Source organism: Triticum aestivum, chromosome 5A (assembly GCF_018294505.1).
Source record: "Triticum aestivum cultivar Chinese Spring chromosome 5A, IWGSC CS RefSeq v2.1, whole genome shotgun sequence".
Lineage (NCBI taxonomy): Eukaryota > Viridiplantae > Streptophyta > Magnoliopsida > Poales > Poaceae > Triticum > Triticum aestivum.
The window spans coordinates 450,713,085-450,732,682 of NC_057806.1; the positions used below are offsets into that span (position 1 = coordinate 450,713,085).

Below are 19,598 nucleotides of genomic sequence, written 5' to 3' on the forward strand. Positions count from 1 at the left end.
ATTATAACCATCATTACAATAGAGAGGAGCAAGTAGAATTAGCTATATTATAAGGATTGAATTTGTTCATTCCAGGGTACTAGTACTGTATAGTAATAACAATTACAGATGTTGGATTGATGTCTATCGAAAGGAAATAATGTGTGCTAGCTATTAAATAGTGATGTTTGGGTACCTTTTCATCCACCAACACAGGTCAACATGTATTGGAGGTTGTCCATCACATGTTCCACAGTAGTAACACATACATGCAACACGGACGCGAATAGACCAGTGTCGGCTTGTCGGCGACACATCAGACAGCGAGTCAAAAAGCATCTGCAAATTAACAAGAAGAACAGAAGGTGAGCAGGAAAATCTTTGAACCAAGAGATGCTCTCAGGGTGAATGCAGGTAGAAATACAATACGCACGTGCCAAGAGAATTGAATAAACGTTACAGTCGCTGACTATAGAAATATTTTTTCCAGCGAGAGTATGTGTACTGTCTGCAATTCTGCTTATTACGTTGTATCAGAATTTGTAGATACATGGTTTCTAACATGAAGGCCAACCTCATTAAGAGATTGTGCCTGGGTTTTATTGAGCATTGCATAATAAACTCTCATTGCAGACTAGTGACGTTGCGTTGCTGACACATCAGAGACAGAGTTCAAAGCCATCTACAAGTTAACAAGAAGAGCAAAAGCTGAGGAGAAAAATCTGTGAAGCAACAAAAGTTGGTAGGGTGAATGCACGTACCAGTAGAGTACAAGTGTGGGTGCCAACGAAATCGAATACATGTCACAGTAAGTATATGTAGGAAATGTAAAATGATTTGTTTGCAACGATACTATGTGTACAGTACTATTATATACATACGCTAGTAATACACATTTTTCTGTTACCGCAGTGATCCAAATATTTCACGGTAGACAATATTTTTTGTCCATCGTGTAGTTCTTCTTATCATCTTCTATCACAATTTTCAGACCTGTCCTTGATGTGACACGCGACAGAGCTACGTAGAGCTGTCCATGAGAGAATACAGGGTTTCTAAGATAAAGCCCAACCACATTAAGAGATTGCCCCTGGCTTTTATTGATGGTCATTGCATAACAAACTCTAATTGGAAATTGACGACGCTCTAGACTGAACGTCCATTTTTTGTTCTTGGTGCAAAGCATGATCTTAGGGATGTAAACAGTTTCACCTATGTTGGAAACAGTGAGAATCTGTGCCTCAATCAAACGATCTCCTAAATCTGTGATTAACAGTTTTGTACCATTACAAATAGCCTCACTTGGATTCAAGTTTCGCAGCAGCATAATTAGTATACCTTTCTTGAGCACCAATCTATGCTCTGGATAATTGTTCACACTAAGCATGTTCAAGTATTCAGTTGGGTAAATAGCTTCCATATCACTAAATTTTCAGAAATTTTTGACACCCAGTCATAGCTTAGGTACTCTAGCCTGCCCTGGAACCATAGTTAGCATAACATCATGTGTAGCGGATATTGTCTTTGGAGGCCGAGCTCCATGGAGCTCGGTTTTGAAAAATTTGAATTTTGTTGAATTTCATATTTTCTACATTTCAAAAAATTCTGAAAAAAAACACACATATATATGAAGGCCTAACACACACGTGTGTAAATTTTCAGGGCAAAATAAGTTGAAATGAGGGCTGTGCAAAAAAGACAAATCTGAGGCTTTTTAACACATGACACTATTCATCCTCCCGGACCAGAAATTTGTCTTTTTTGTATAGGTCACATTTCAACGTTTTTCATTCTGAAATTTTACACACATAGGCATAACATACTTGTTTACTTGCACAATTTTTTTCAGATTTTTTTGAAACCGAAAAGTTTGAATTTTGATTTGTTTTCAAAAAAAGGCCTCCATGGCTCCCGGGAGCCAAACGTCCGTTCTCCATGTGTAGGGCATAATATAGCACGATCACAAAGATATGCTGGATCCATAAATTTATCAGGAAAGTCGATATAGACAGCGTCTATGATAGCACAAATATTGTTACCGCCTTCCATGATCAAAAGATTCAAAGGAAGTTCTATCCAAGATGGTTCTGTTTCATCACCTCTACGGAACGCAGGAATGTTCCATCACCAACAACCAAAACAAAGTCACTGAACTCTGATAACTAGACGGCAGAATTTGTGTCAAGGGACGGTGCTTTTAACCTCATGTTGGTGTTTAAGTGCAAAATCTGTGCATGTGCCTATAGATGGGAACTTGTGGCTGCATTAACAGTTTGGCTTCTTACACCACCTTCTACAACGGGTAGAATTTGCCTAAGGTCACCACCCAACACCATTACCTTGCCACCGAAAGGAAGCAGAGTTAATTCATGGTTATTGTCGTGGAATTGTCACGGCAGATGTCCTAGAGCAATGACTTAGTCATAGGGCCATCGCACTAGGAAGTTTAAAGGGGTTAATCGGGACAAAGGACACGAGAGGGTTTTATACTAGTTCGGCCCCTTACGATGAAGGTAAAAGCCTGCGTCTAGTCGGGATTGGTATTGCTGGGGTTTCGATCACCAAGAGGCTCAACTCGTCGGCTTGGTTATCGACTTGTATACAGAGTCCCGGCCGGCTCATAATCGTGTCCGGCTCGGTGACTTCCTTTACATGCCTTTCTTTAAAAGTCTTTCCTTACATACGGCGGTTCACAATATCAGGCCTTAAACCGCCTTCAGGCCTTTGGGCCTTCTATAATATTTAATGAACTATAATCTTGAATGTTTACTGGGCTTCTTGTGTAACCCGCCATTGGGGCTGACCCGGCCCCTCCTGGGCGGGTCATAATTGATAGTAATATCCCCAACATTAGGCCCCAGGTTTGACTTTGAACTTTGTTCTTTGTCAATCTTCAATACTTAGACAAAAATCCATCTTCTTATCTTCGCTGAAATTTTCTTGTAACCCGCCGTGACGTCATCTCTTGAAAACGCAAAAAACTTTCATGACGTCATCTTCCAACGGATCTTTTATCTTTAATGTTTCCTGAGAATCGAGGCGCCTGTATAGCTGGATAACCATTATTCGGCTCTCCCTTGATTTTCGCGCCCGTCTGTTCGCATCTTTTCCTTATAAATAGGCACGCCTCGGCCTTCTCATTATCCTCTCTCGCTCCGTCTTCTTCCTCTCGCAAACCCCCTGCTGCTTGAGCTTCGCCACCGCCGCGCTTCACCTCCGTCTCCATCGATGTTGGCCGCTGCATCAACCCGAACTGATCCAGAGAACAACGGCGACCTCCGCAGAAGATCCGCAATCGTGCAGTAGTGTTTTTGTACCTCTTCTTGATCCACAGATCCATTTCTCTGATTAAAAGGCTGCTTCAGAACTTACCGACTCCTCTGTACTGAACTTTTTAGGTATAGAATTTTTTTCATTTTGAATAACCATTTGATCTGGAATAATATCAAGCAATGTAGGAAACTTGTTTGTCTCAATACTTAGCTGAATTTGCCTTCTTCAAATATCTGTAGTCATGGCGGCTTATCATGCCGGCTTAATTTTCCTTATATGTCATTAGCCCTTAACTAAGCCGCCATTAATTGTTTGCATCTTCATCACTTAACTGTCAATCTCACCATTAAACTGAACCGACATGTTGCTTTTCTTTTCAGTTCTTCTTTGCACATCATGCCGTCCAAAACACCAACCATCTGTAACTGGGTTCCCTCAACCATAACTGAGGAACGTTTAAAAGAGTTCACCATAGGATTTCTGCCAACGAAAACCGTCATGTCTTACCGTGCCCCTGACCCGGAAGAAGAACGGCCCAATCCAAGAGACGGTGAGGTGATCATTTTTACTGACCACATGAACCGTGGCTTCTCACCGCCCGGCTCAAAGTTCTTCAGAGAGGTCCTCCACTTTTTCAAGCTCCACCCTCAAGATATCGGGCCCAACTCCATATCTAACATCTGTAACTTCCAAGTGCTCTGTGAGGTATATATTCAACAAGAGCCGACCGTGGAATTGTTTAGAGAATATTTTTATCTAAACCGGCAGAACGAGTGCACCAACGGCCTTAGCTTATAGCTTGGAGGCATATCAATTCAACGCCAGCAGGGTGCCATCTTCCCCCTCATTGTCTTACCAAGTCACCCGAAGGACTGGAACCAGACTTGGTTCTACTGCCAGGACACTTCACCAGCAAACGAGAAGCCACTGCCGGGTTATCGCCCCGATCTTCTTGACTCCAAGTTCGCGCTTCCTGATAAGCTTACCGTCGCTGAACGCAAGAGGCTGATACCATCTATCAAAAGGATCAATGCTCTGTTGGGGAATAGGTTAACTGGAGTTGATTTGACCCGCTGCTGGATCTCATGGCAGGTCATCCCTTTGAGCCGCCGGTCAAAGCTGATGTATGAGTATGGTGCAGGCCCGAACGATTCTCTTCGTCACAGCCCCGTTCAATTGACAGAAGAAGATATTGTCTCAATGTCAACTCTTCTGGTGAACGGGAAATATGAAGATTGCAGTGTCGTCGGGTTAAACCCCTTCTGCCAGCTTAACCCGGTGCCAGAAGTAAGGATGTCGTTATTTCTCTCTTTTGTATTTTCCCAGCCATATTGTTTTAATACTTGCCTGACTCTTTATCTTGTTTTACCTGTCTGCAGGCCAACTCTGACATCTGGAAGGTTAAGTATGACCACGAGGCTGCCAAGAAAGCGAAAGTCGCCGCCATAAACGCCAAGAAAACGACCCGGAGGTCGAAAAAGAAGAAAAAGAGCACTGCTAAAGATTTGATGAAGCTTGATGATACATCTGACTCGGAGGTAACCCTTGATTCCCTTGGCCAATTTTTTAACAGTCTTATTGACACTGATCATTACCAGGATGGCATTGGGGCTAGTCAGGCTGTGGAAGTAGAGGTAACTATCATTTCCTCCGACTCAGGGCCCTTGTCAAGACAAAAAGTTCGACGAGTGATCCGTAAAGTAAGGTTTTCTAACCCTTTAGCTCACTTGGATCCCAATTTTCATTTGAAAAAGTAGCAACATGAAAGCCGCCGTCAAGCTTGGACTGAAGATGAGCCGGCTGTCATTCTTCAACAAACTACTCAGAAGCGTCCAAATGAGGTTTTACTTCTTTCTGTCTTTAACTCTTTTTAATGGACCCTTCCCCTTGTATTACTTTTAACTCTATTTTATCCTTTCAGGAGGTGTCTCGCTCTTCTGACGACTCATCGCAGACGCAATTTCCGGCCTTCAAGACTGCCCTTGGGTAATGAAAAATCCTCATATTTTCCGGGTTGTTCAAATTGTATCTTTATGCTGATGATCTTGCAACATTTTTCTTAGTAGCCAAGCTAAATCCAAGAAAGCGAAGGTAGCTAAACCGGTGGAAGACCCGCCAGTGCTTGCATCTGACCCGGCCAGGCCATCTTCTCCATTAACCGACGCTCCAGCAGACCCGCCTGTTGATGTAGAAGCAAATCCTCCTGAGCCATCGTTTGATGAGACCAGTGTGAACCCTTCTGCTACTGGACCATCAAGCTCAGCCAACCCGCCATCACCGTCTGCACAAGACGTTCAGATCACCGGGAGCCGCTTTATTGAACCAAGGAATCCAACCGTGCTGGCTCGGTGTACTGCGAAACAAGAGGCATTGGAGAGGCAGAAAGTTCGCTTTGATGGTGCCAACTATGACCATATAAATGCCAATGATATTTTATCCGGCTATCTTAGCCATGTACACTCCAGTCGCGACTCTGAGATTGAAATGGTCAAACAGTTGCAGTTGAAATACGAGGTACGTTCTTCCGGCTTATCTATATTCCTTCAGCCCCCAAGTCTTCAGATTATGAGAGAACCGGAATGATCTGTAGACTTTAAAATATAGGCCGAGACCTTTACCTTTGAAACTTTTCTTGAATTCAATAGAACAAAGCTTCACCTGTAGTCCCCAAGGGCCGGTTCATTTTGATCATAAATGAGCCGGTACTTTAAATTGTTTGGTACCGTATTCAAAGGACTTAATACTCCGGCTTAACCTTGAGAAATTTGCTGAACTGCATACATTAGCCCCCCCAAGTGCCAAGTGATGTTACTTTGTAAGGTACTTGGGACTTAAAGTATGTCTTTAGAGTCATAAAAATTTGATTTGGCATACATTAGGCCCCAAGTGTCAAGTGGTTTTTTGTGAAGTACTTGAGATTTGAATCTTGATTTTTGAACTTGAAGCAAAATCTTGACTCATCTGAATGTTTTGCAAAATGCCTTATCTGAATTAAACTTGCAATTGACTTATGCGAAGACCCGGCTAGCGAGTCAGGAGGCAGAAATCAAATCTGCTAACTCCAAACTGCAAATAAGTCTCTCTGAGACGGAAAATTTAAGGACCAGCTTCGCTGCCAAGAAGAAAATTTGGGAAGAGGAAAAAACGCTTCTGACCCAACATGCCGAGAAGGCCGAAACAGCCCTTAAAGAGATTTCAACAGAGCTGAACGGTTTAAAGGGCCGGGTGTCTCAAATCGTGGCTTCCATCTTTGGTAAGCCGCCCGACTTTAATTTTGTGTGCTTTTTGCTGATCCGGAGTATAAGCCGCCAGCTGACTTTGTGTATAAAATATGTGCAGGCCCTCGAAGCAAAAATCTGAGCCAAGACCCTTTGATTAAACTGAAGGCAGTGTATACTTTGGTAGAACAACTATATGTTGGTGCACAGCGGGCTCTTGCCGCCATCTCTCCTGCCAATCAAGGACCCAACCGGCTCAGCGACGTCCTGAAGAAACTGTCGATCCTGCCTGCCAGGTTTCAAGAAGTGAAACGCTCCTGCGCGCGAGCCGGAGCTTTGACTGCCCTGAGCCGCTCCAAGGCTTGGGTGCCAGACCTAGACCCGGCGGACGTGGCCAGAGGCTATCCCACCATGAAGGAAGATGGTTCTCCTTTTGAGCAGGATGACTTCATGGCCTGCGTGCGTGGAGTCTGACCTCAGGCAACTACCCTTGGAGACGACACCAATATTGACAAATACCAGCCGGGTTTTGATGCTGAAAATAAGAAGATGGCGACTCCCTTGTACAAGGTGACGGATTTGATCCCGCCTGTAAGAGAAAACACATTTGCCCCGGAGGTTGACTCGGCAGGCCTGATCGATGCGGAAGCAGAATTTGTCGCCGTGAATGGTTTTGACTGGTCAAAACCCAACTTCCAGCCAAGAGAGGGGGGTGAACCGGCGAGGGAGGAATAATAACCATCTTCATTTGGCTTATAAAAAGCCGTGTAATAGTTTAGCTGTGAAAACACTGAATGCCTTGCTTATGCCATCGTGCATAAAACACTGTATGTGACTCCGTGTTTCCTGATGGCAATATATGCATTATATTTGATGATTGTTTCTGCAACACTTTAAATCTGTAGCCTGTAGAGACAAGAAAAGACTGGATTGGCGGCTTAGAATCGAACGGGTTAAAACACCCGGCTTATATCCAATATGTTTATCATAATAGAAAAACAGAAAACAGATATAAGTAAAGGACAAGGGCCGAAACTAACTCTTTAGTTAATGCAGCAGACAATTATATATAAATAATAGCCATACTTGTACCTTTGATCCTTAGACCACCGGCTTGAGTAACCCAGGTAATGAAGCCGATAACTCAATCTTTCTGAGAAATCAATACCTTTGAATACTTCAATGATCGTTATACCTTGGTAGCCATGTTGTTAAATAGACAAACCGGCAAAGAAGATCATGCTAATTATTTGCAACAAGAAACTCAAAGGCAAATAACAGTTAACAAGTATGATTTAACCTTACATTTAAAGGTTGGTGGCTTCTGATTCGAATACGATCAGTATACCGGACCAAAGGGGTTAAGCTAAGGTTCGAATACGACCATATAGCCCCCCAGTGGCTGTGGTGTTGCGCCGATCAAGAGGGTACCGACAGCTATGTTCTCTTTGGTTCGAATACGACCTATGTTTGAACAGAAGCCCCAAAATGACCTTGAGAGGTTTTTAACGACCCTGATTCAAATATGATCCAAGTCGGACCCAAAAGGGGTTAAGCTATGATTCGAATACGATCAAGAAGCCCCCTAGTGAGTTTGGCCTTGAGCCGATCAAGACGGTTACGACAACTATGTTCTCTTTGGTTCGAATACGACCTATGTTTGAACAGGAAGCCCCCAAATGACCATGATAATTGCAGCTAGATTCGAATACGATCATAAGCCAGACCAAAAAGGTTAGACTTGATTCAAATATGATCAGCTCCTTAATAGTCATTTGAGAATAAGAAATAACAAAGATGCATAATCTTTGAAAAGAAAAGAGACCGATGGTCTTACTTTATTACTTATCATGGTATATACAATGTTAAAGTATGTACATGATGAGAGCCGGTAGCTCAGGTGTAGTATGGCCGAAGTTGAGCAATGTTCCACGGCCGGCGGGTCTGCTCCTCCGACTTACGTGAATCTTTGTGTTCTCGAACGTCAATGAGGTAATACGACCCGTTGTTTAAGTTCTTGCTGACCACAAAGGGTCCTTCCCAAGGTGGGAATAGTTTGTGTGCATCTGGCAGATCCTGGATGAGCCGGAGCACCAGGTCGCCTTCCTGAAAAGTCCTGGATTTGACCCGGCGGCTGTGATAACGGCGCAGGTCCTATTGATAAATTGCTGATTGAGCCGCTGCTAAATCTCTTTCTTCATCAAACAAGTCAAGTGCATCCTGTCTGGCTTGTTCATTATTAGCTTCAACATAAGCCGCCACATGGGGCGAGTCATGACGGATGTCACTAGGCAACACTGCTTCTGCTCCATAAACCATGAAGAAAGGTGTGTAACCTGTAGACCTGTTAGGCGTGGTGTTGATACTCCACAACACCGAGGGTAATTCCTCTACCCAACAACCCGGCATTCGCTGTAAGGGAACCATAAGCCATGGTTTGAGACCTTTTAAAATTTCCTGATTTGCTCTCTCAGCTTGACCATTGGATTGAGGATGAGCTACAGAAGAAACATCAAGCCGGATGTGCTCACGTTGACAAAACTCCTCCATAGCCCCTTGGGACAGATTAGTGCCATTGCCAGTGATAATGCTGTGTGGAAAACCAAAACGGAAGATCACCTTTTTCATGAACTGGACCGCTGTGGCCACATCACACTTACTCACTGGCTCCGCCTCAACCCACTTAGTGAATTTATCAACTGCCACCAAGAGATGTGTTCTTTTATCCTTAGACCTTTTGAAAGGTCCCACCATGTCAAGACCCCAGACCGCAAACGGCCAAGTGATTGGAATCATCCGGAGTTCTTGAGCCAGCATATGCACTCGTCGTGCAAACTTTTGACATCCATCACATCTCCTGACCAGATCCTCTACATCAGTGTGAGCCGTCAACCAGTAAAAACCGTGACAAAAAGCTTTGGCCACCAGAGATTTTGACCCGGCGTGATGATCATAATCGCCTTCATGGATCTCATGAAGTATTTCTTGACCTTCTTCGAGGGAAACACACCGCTGAAACGCTCCGGAGACACTGCGATGGTATAATTCTCCATCCAAAATCGTCATTGACTTAGACCGCCGGGTTATCTGTCGAGCCAGGGTCTCATCCACTGGCAACTCTCCCCGGGTCATGTAAGCCAAGAACGGCATTGTCCAATCTGGGATGACATGAAGAGCCGCCACCAACTGCGCCTCCGGGTCGGGAACAACTAAATCTTCTTCTGTGGGCAACTTGACAGACGGGTTATGCAAAACATCCAAAAAGGTGTTAGGAGGTACCGGCTTACGCTGAGACCCCAACCGGCTTAAAGCATCAACCCTTCATTCTTTCGACGGTCAATATGCTCCACCTGATAACCTTTAAAATGCCCTGCAACAGTGTCAACCTCCCGGCGATAAGCCGCCATGAGAGGGTCCTTGGAATCCCACTTGCCTGATACCTGTTGAGCCACTAAATTTGAGTCGCCAAGATATCTGACCCAGCTCAAACTCATCTCTTTTGCCACTCGAAGACCATGGAGCAAGGCTTCATACTCTGTCGCGTTGTTAGTGCAAGGAAACATCAACCGTAACACGTAACAAAATTTGTCACCTCGCGGAGAGGTTAACACAACTCCAGCCCCCGAGCCTTCCAACTGTCTGGACCCATCAAAATGAATAGTCCAATACGTGTTGTCTGGTTTCTCTTCTGGCATCTGCATCTCTGTCCAGTCATTAATGAAGTCAACCAGTGCTTGAGATTTGATCGCAGTACGTGGCACATACTTCAACCCATGAGACCCAAGCTCAATTGCCCACTTGGCGACTCGCCTAGTGGCTTCTCTGTTTTGAATGATGTCTCCCAAAGGAGCAGAGCTAACCACGGTGATTGGATGTCCCTGAAAATAATGCTTAAGCTTCCGGCTTGCCATGAACACCCCATATACGAGCTTCTGCCAATGTGGATACCGTTGATCGGATTCAATTAGCACCTCACTGACGTAGTAAACCGGCCGTTGAACCGGATGCTCCTTGCCAGTCTCCTTGCGCTCCACCACAATAGCCACACTAACAGCTCATGAGTTGGCGGTCACGTATAACAGCAGCGGCTCTTTCTCGATTGGAGCAGCCAGGACCGGCGGCTCAGCAAGCTGTGTCTTCAGATCTTCAAAAGCAGAGTCTGCAGCATCGCTCCAAACAAAATCATCTAATTTCTTCATCATCTGATACAGAGGCATTGCCTTCTCCCCTAACCGGCTTATGATTCGGCTCAAAGCAGCAACACGGTCCGCCAGTCGTTGAACGTCATTGATGCATGTTGGTTTGGCCAGGGATGTAATTGCCTTGATTTTCTCCGGGTTAGCCTCAATACCTCGGTTAGACACCAAAAAACCCAAGAGCTTGCCGGCTGGGACTCCAAAAACACACTTGGCCGGGTTAAGCATTATTTTGTAGACCCGGAGATTATCGAAAGTATCTTTCAGATTTGTGACCAAGGTTTCTTCCTTCCTGGATTTTACCACTATATCATCCACATAAGCATGAACATTACACCCAATTTTATCATGAAGACAATTATGCACACACCGTTGGTAAGTCTCCTGGGAACTCTTAAGCCCAAAAGGCATAGACACATAGCAAAAAGCTCCAAAAGGAGTGATAAAAGCCGTCTTCTCCTGATCCTTGACTGCCATCTTGATCTGATGATAACCAGAATAAGCATCCAAGAAACTCAAACGTGCGCAACCCATCATAGCATCAATGATCTGATCAATACGGGGGAGGGCAAAAGGATCAGCCGGACAAGCCTTGTTTAGATCGGTGTAATCCACACACATACGCCAGGTGCCATTCTTTTTTAGCACAAGCACCGGGTTGGCTAACCACTCTGGGTGAAAGACTTCTATAATGAACCCAGCTGCCAAAATCCGGGCCACCTCTTCTCCAATGGCCTTGCGCCTTTCTTCATTGAACCGTCGGAGAAATTTTCTAACAGGTTTAAACGTTGGATCAATATTGAGAGTGTGCTCAGCGAGTTCCCTCGGGACACCCGGCATGTCTGAAGGTTTCCATGCGAAGATGTCCCGGTTCTCATGGATGAACTCGATGAGCGCGCTTTCCTATTTTGGATCCAAGTTAGCACTGATGATGAACTGCTTGGACGAGTCGCCAGGCACAAAGTCAACCATCTTGGTGTCATCAGCTGATTTGAACTTCAACACCGGCTCATGCTCTGTTGTTGGTTTCTTTAATGACGTCATGTCTGCCGGGTCAACATGATCTTTGTAAAATTTTAACTCCTCTGTTGCACAGACAGATTCAGCATAGGCGGCATCACCTTCTTCACACTCCAAGGCTATTTTCCGGCTCCCGTGTACTGTGATGGTGCCCTTATAACCCCGCATCTTAAGCTGCAAATACACATAACACGGTCGAGCCATGAATTTGGCATAAGCCGGCCGTCCAAACAGAGCATGATACGGGCTTTTGATCTTAACCATCTCAAAGGTTAATTTTTCTGCTCTGGAGTCATACTCATCCCCAAAAGCTACTTCCAGTTCAATCTTACCAACTGGGTATGCCGACTTGCCAGGAACCACACCGTGAAAAACAGTGTTGGATTGTTTAAGACTCTTATCAGTCAATCCCATTCGGCAAAACATCTCATAATAGAGGATGTTGATGTTGTTGCCTCCATCCATGAGTACTTTAGTGAATTTGTATCCACCAACCTGAGGTGCCACCACCAAAGCCAAGTGACCCGGATTATCGACCCGGGGTGGGTGATCCTCTATGCTCCATATCATAGGCTACTCTGACCAACGTAAGTAACATGGAACCGCCGGCTCAATGGCATTGACGGCCCTCTTGTGAAGTTTCTGGTCTCTCTTACATAAGCTAGTGGTGAATACATGGTATTGCCCACTATTCAGCTGCTTCGGATTGCTCTGATATCCGGACTGTTGCTGTTGATTACCTTGGCCGGGTTGCGGATTATACCCTCCTTGGTTACCAGGATGGCCCTGACCGTGGAATCCTCCTCCACCTAAGCCGGCGCCCGGTGTTGGGTTTCGTAGTAATTTCAAAAATTTTCCTACGCGCACACAGGATCATGTGATGCATAGCAACGAGAGGAGAGTGTTGTCTACGTACCCAACGCAGACCGACTGCGGAAGCGATGACACGACGTAGAGGAAGTAGTCGTACGTCTTCACGATCCAACCGATCAAGCACCGAAACTACGGCACCTCCGAGTTCGAGCACACGTTCAGCTCGATGACGATCCCCGGACTCCGATCCAGCAAAGTGTCGGGGAAGAGTTCCGTCAGCACGACGGCGTGGTGACGATCTTGATGAACTACAGCAGCAGGGCTTCGCTTAAACTCCGCTACAGTATTATCGAGGAATATGGTGGCAGGGGGCACCGCACACGGCTAAGGAATCGATCACGAGGATCAACTTGTGTCAACTTGTGTGTTTAGAGGTGCCCCTGCCTCAGTATATAAAGGAGGAGAGGAGGGGAGGCTGGCCGGCCAAAGAGGGAGGCGCAGGAGAGTCCTACTCCCTCTGGGAGTAGGATTCCTCCTCCAATCCTAGTCCAACTAGGATTCCTCGGAGGGGAAGGGAGAGAGGGGGGCCGGCCACCTTCTCCTAGTCCTAATAGGACTAGGGGAGGGGGAAGAGGCGCAGCCACCTTGGGCTGCCCTTTTCTCCTTTCCACTAAGGCCCATGATGGCCCATATGGCTCCCGGGGGGTTCCGGTAACCTCCCGGTAACCCGGTAAAATCCCGATTTCACCCGGAACACTTCCGATGTCCAAACATAGGCTTCCAATATATCAATCTTTACGTCTCGACCATTTCGAGACTCCTCGTCATGTCCGTGATCATATCCGGGACTCCGAACTCCTTCGGTACATCAAAATGTATAAACTCATAATATAACTGTCATCATAACCTTAAGCGTGCGGACCCTACGGGTTCGAGAACAATGTAGACATGACCGAGACACGTCTCCGATCAATAACCAATAGCGGGACCTGGATGCCCATATTGGCTCCTACATATTCTACGAAGATCTTTATCGGTCAGACCGCATAACAACATACGTTGTTCCCTTTGTCATCGGTATGTTACTTGCCCGAGATTCGATCGTCGGTATCCAATACCTAGTTCAATCTCGTTACCGGCAAGTCTCTTTACTCGTTCCGTAATACATCATCTCACAACTAACATATTAGTTGTAATGCTTGCAAGGCTTATGTGATGTGTATTACCGAGAGGGCCCAGAGATACCTCTCCGACAATCGGAGTGACAAATCCTAATCTCGAAATACGCCAACCCAACATCGACCATTGGAGACACCTGTAGTACTCCTTTATAATCACCCATTTACGTTGTGACGTTTGGTAGTACCCAAAGTGTTCCTCCGGTAAACGGGAGTTGCATAATCTCATAGTCATAGGAACATGTATAAGTCATGAAGAAAGCAATAGCAACATACTAAACGATCAGGTGCTAAGCTAATGGAATGGGTCATGTCAATCAGATCATTCAACTAATGATGTGACCTCGTTAATCAAATAACAACTCATTGTTCATGGTCAGGAAACATAACCATCTTTGATTAACGAGCTAGTCAAGTAGAGGCATACTAGTGACACTCTGTTTGTCTATGTATTCACACATGTATTATGTTTCCTGTTAATACAATTCTAGCATGAATAATAAACATTTATCATGATTATAAGGAAATAAATAATAACTTTATTATTGCCTCTAGGGCATATTTCCTTCAGTCTCCCACTTGCACTAGACTCAATAATCTAGTTCACATCGCCATGTGATTTAACAGCAATAGTTCACATCACCATGTGATTAACACCCATAGTTCACATTGCTATGTGACCAACACCCAAAGGGTTTACTAGATTCAGTAATCTAGTTCACATCGCTATGTGATTAACTAAGGTGTGATCATGTTTTGCTTGTGAGAGAATCTTAGTCAACGGGTATGTCATATACAGATCCGTAAGTATTTTGCGAATTCTATGTCTACAATGCTCTGCACGGAGCTACTCTAGCTAATTGCTCCCACTTTCAATATGCATCTAGATCAAGACTTAGAGTCATCTAGATTAGTGTCAAACTTGCATCGGCGTAACCTTTTACGACGAACCTTTTTCCATAATCGAGAAACATATCCTTATTCCACTAAGGACAATTTTGACCGCTCTCCAGTGATCTACTCCTAGATCACTATTGTACTCCCTTGCCAAACTCAGTGGTATGGCATACAATAGATCTGGTATACAGCATGGCATACTTTATAGAACCTATGACTGAGGCATAGGGAATGACTTTCATTCTCTTTCTATTTTCTGCCGTGGTCGGGCTTTGAGTCTTACTCAACTTAACACCTTGCAACACAGGCAAGAACTCCTTCTTTGACTGTTCCATTTTGAACTATTTCAAAAATTTATCAAGGTATGTATTCATTGAAAAAATCTTATCAAGCGTCTTCATCTATCTATATAGATCTTGATGCTCAATGTGTAAGCAGCTTCACCAAGGTCTTTCTTTGAAAAACTTTTATTCAAGTATCCTTTCATGCTTTGCAGAATAATTCTACATTATTTCCGATCAACAATATGTCATTCACATATACTTATCAGAAATGTTGTAGTGCTCTCACTCACTTTCTTGTAAATACAGGCTTCACTGTAAGTCTGTACAATAACTATATGCTTTGATCAACTTATCAAAGCGTATATTCCAACTCCGAGATTCTTGCACCAGTCCATAAATGGATCGCTGGAGCTTGTACACTTTGTTAGCTCCCTTTGGATCGACAAAACCTTCCGGTTGCATCATATACAACTCTTCTTCCAGAAATCCATTCAGGAATGCAGTTTTGACATCCATCTGCCAAATTTCATAATCATAAAATGCGGCAATTGCTAACATGATTCGGACAGACTTTTAAGCATCGATACGAGTAAGAAAATCTCATCGTATTCAACACCTTGAACTTTGTCAAAAACCTTTTTCGACAAGTCTAGCTTTGTAGATAGTAACACTACTATCAACGTCCGTCTTCCTCTTGAAGATCCATTTATTCTTAATGACTCACCGATCATCGGGCAAGTCAATCAAAGTCTACACTTTGTTCTCATATATGGATCATATCTCAGATTTCATGGCCTCAAGCCATTTCGTGGAATCTGGGCTCATCATTGCTTCCTCATAGTTCGTAGGTTCATCATGGTCTAGTAACATGACTTCCAGAACACGATTACCGTACCACTCTGGTGCGGATCTTACTCTGGAAGACCTACGAGGTTTGGTAGTAAATTGATCTGAAGTTTGATGATCATCATCATTAACTTCCTCACTTATTGGTGTAGGAATCACTGGAACTGATTTCTGTGATGAACTACTTTCCAATAAGGGAGAAGGTATAATTACCTCATCAAGTTCCACTCTCCTCCCACTCACTTCTTTCGAGAGAAACTCCTTCTCTGGAAAGGATCCATTTTAGCAACGAATGTCTTGCCTTCGGATCTGTGATAGAAGGTGTACCCAACAATTTCCTTTGGGTATGAAGACGCACTTCTCTGATTTGGGTTCGAGCTTATCAGGATGAAACCTTTTTCACATAAGCATCGCAGCCCCAAACTTTAAGAAACAACAGGTTAGGTTTATTGCTAAACCATAGTTCATACAGTGTCGTCTCAACGGATTTAGATGGTGCCCTATTTTAAAACGTGAATGCAGCTGTCTCTAATGCATAACCCCAAAACGATAGTGGTAAAGAGATATCATAGATCGCACCATATCAAATAAAGTGCGGTTACGACGTTCGGTCACACCATAACGATGTGGTGTTCCAGGTGGCGTGAGCTGTGAAACTATTCCACATTGTTTTAATTGAAGACCAAACTCGTAACTCAAATATTTGTCTCCGCGATCAGATCGCAGAAACTTTATTTTCTTGTTACGATGATTTTTTCCACTTCACTCTGAAATTCTTTGAACCTTTCAACTATTTCAGACTTATGTTTCATCAAGTAGATATACCCATATCTGCTCAAATCATCTTGTGAAGGTCAGAAAACAACGATGCTTGCCACGAGCAACAGCACTCATTGGATCGCATACATCGGTATGTATTATTTCCAACAAGTCAGTAACTCGTTCCATTGTTCCGAAGAACGGAGCTTTAGTCATCTTGCCCAAAAGGCACGGTTCGCAAGCATCAAATGATTCATAACCAAGTGATTCCGAAAATCCATCTTTATGGAGTTTCTTCATGCGCTTTACACCGATATGACCCAAACGGCAGTGCCATAAATAAGTTGCACTATCATTATTAACTTTGCATCTTTTGGCATCAATATTATGAATATGTGTATCACTCCGATCGAGATCCAATGAACCATTTTCATTGGGTGTGTAACCATATAAGGTTTTATTCATGTAAATAGAACAACAGTTTATTCTCTTACTTAAATGAATAACCGTAATGCAATAAACATGATCAAATCATATTCATGCTCAACGCAAACACCAAATAACATTTATTTAGGTTCAACACTAATCCCGAAAGAATAGGGAGTGTGCGATGATGATCATATCAATCTTGAAACTACTTTCAACACATATCATCACTTCACCCTTAACTAGTTTCTGTTTATTCTGCAACTCCCGTTTCGAGTTACTAATCTTAGCAACTGAACTAGTATCAAATACTGAGGGTTTGCGATAAACACTAGTATAGTACACATCAATAACATGTATATCAAATATACTTATGTTCACTTTGCCATCCTTCTTATCCGCCAATCACTTGGGGTAGATCCGCTTCCAGTGACCAGTCCCTTTGCAGTAGAAACACTTAGTCTCAGGCTTAGGATCAGACTTGGGCTTCTTCGTGGGAGTGACAACTTGCTTGTCAATCTACTTGAAGTTCTCCTTTCTTTTCCTTTGCCCTTTTCTTGAAACTAGTGATCTTGTCAACCATCAACACTTGATGCTCTTTCTTGATTTCTACCTTTGTTGATTTCAACATCACGAAGAGCTCGGGAATTATTTTCATCATCCCTTGCATACTATAGTTCATCACGAAGTTCTACTAACTTGGTGATGGTGACTAGAGAATTCTGTCAATCACTATCTTATCTGGAAGATTAACTCCCACTTGATTCAAGCGATTGAAGTACTCAGACAATCTGAGCACATGCTCACTAGTTGAGCGATTCTCCTCCATCTTTTAGCTATAGAACTTGTTGGAGACTTCATATCTCACAACTCGGGTATTTGCTTGAAATATTAACTTCAATTCCTGGAACATCTCATATGGTCCATGACGTTCAAAACGTCTTTGAAGTCCCGATTCTAAGCCGTTAAGCATGGTGCACTAAACTATCAAGTAGTCATCATATTGAGCTAGCCAGACGTTCATAACTTCTGCATCTGCTCCTGCAATAGGTCTGTCACCTAGCGGTGCATTAAGGACATAATTCTTCTGTGCAGCAATGAGGATAAACCTCAGATCACGGATCTAATCCGTATCATTGCTACTAACATCTTTCAACACAATTTTCTCTAGGAACATATCAAAATAAACATAGGGAAGCAACAATGCGAGCTATTGATCTATAATTTGCAAAATACTACCAGGACTAAGTTCATGATAAAATTTAAGTTCAATTAATCATATTATTTAAGAACTCTCACTTAGATAGACATCCCTCTAATCCTCTAAGTGATCACGTGATCCAAATCAACTAAACCATAACCGATCATCACGTGAGATGGAGTAGTTTTCAATGGTGAACATCGTTATGTTGATCATATCTACTATATGATTCACGCTCGACCTTTCGGTCTCCGTGTTCCGAGGCCATATCTGCATATGCTAGGCTCGTCAAGTTTAACCTGAGTATTCTGCGTGCGCAACTGTTTTGCACCCGTTGTATTTGAACGTAGAGCCTATCACACCCGATCATCACGTGGTGTCTCAGCACGAAGAACTTTTGCAACGGTGCATACTCAGGGAGAACACTTCTTGATAATTTAGTGAGAGATCATCTTATAATGCTACCGTCAATCAAAGCAAGATAAGATGCATAAAAAGATAAACATCACATGCAATCAATATAAGTGATATGATATGGCCATCATCATCTTGTGCTTGTGATCTCCATCTCCGAAGCACCGTCATGATCACCATCGTCACCGGCGCGACACCTTGATCTCCATCGTAGCATCGTTGTCGTCTCGCCAATCTTATGCTTCCACGACTATCACTACCGTTTAGTAATAAAGTAAAGCATTACATCGCGATTGCATTGCATACAATAAAGCGACAACCATATGGCTCCTGCCAGTTGCCGATAACTCGGTTACAAAACATGATCATCTCATACAATAAAATTCAGCATCATGCCTTGACCATATCACATCACAACATGCCCTGCAAAAACAAGTTAGACGTCCTCTACTTTGTTGTTGCATGTTTTACGTGGCTGCTACGGGCTTAAGTAAGAACCAATCTCACCTACGCATCAAAACCACAACGATAGTTTGTCAAATAGACTTCGTTTTAACCTTCGCAAGGACCGGGCGTAGCCATACTTGGTTCAACTAAAGTTGGAGAGGCAGTCGCCCGCAAGCCATCTCTGTGCAAAGCACGTCGAGGGAACCGGTCTCGCGTAAGCGTACGCGTAAGGTTGGTCCGGGTCGTCTCGTCCAACAATACCGCCGAACCAAAGTATGACATGCTGGTAGGCAGTATGACTTTTATCGTCCACAACTTACTTGTGTTCTACTCGTGCATATAACATCAACATCATTAACCTAGGCTCTGATACCACTGTTGGGTTTCGTAGTAATTTCAAAAAATTTCCTACGCGCACACAGGATCATGTGATGCATAGCAACGAGAGGAGAGTGTTGTCTACGTACCCAACGCAGACCGACTGCGGAAGCGATGACACGACGTAGAGGAAGTAGTCGTACGTCTTCACGATCCAACCGATCAAGCACCGAAACTACGGCACCTCCGAGTTCGAGCACACGTTCAGCTCGATGACGATCCCCGGACTCCGATCCAGCAAAGTGTCGGGGAAGAGTTCCGTCAGCACG

At 43.8% G+C, this 19,598-nt stretch overlaps 1 long non-coding RNA gene across 2 annotated transcripts in view; it reads right to left on the reverse strand.

Moving 5' to 3' along the window:
- LOC123103932 (uncharacterized) overlaps positions 1 to 19,598 on the reverse strand; it is a 33,417-nt gene that overhangs the window by 534 nt on the left and 13,285 nt on the right. For both annotated transcript variants that reach the window (XR_006450035.1, XR_006450036.1), the window contains one exon: positions 176 to 318. This is a non-coding gene — a long non-coding RNA (uncharacterized lncRNA). The remainder of the gene's footprint in view (positions 1 to 175; positions 319 to 19,598) is intronic.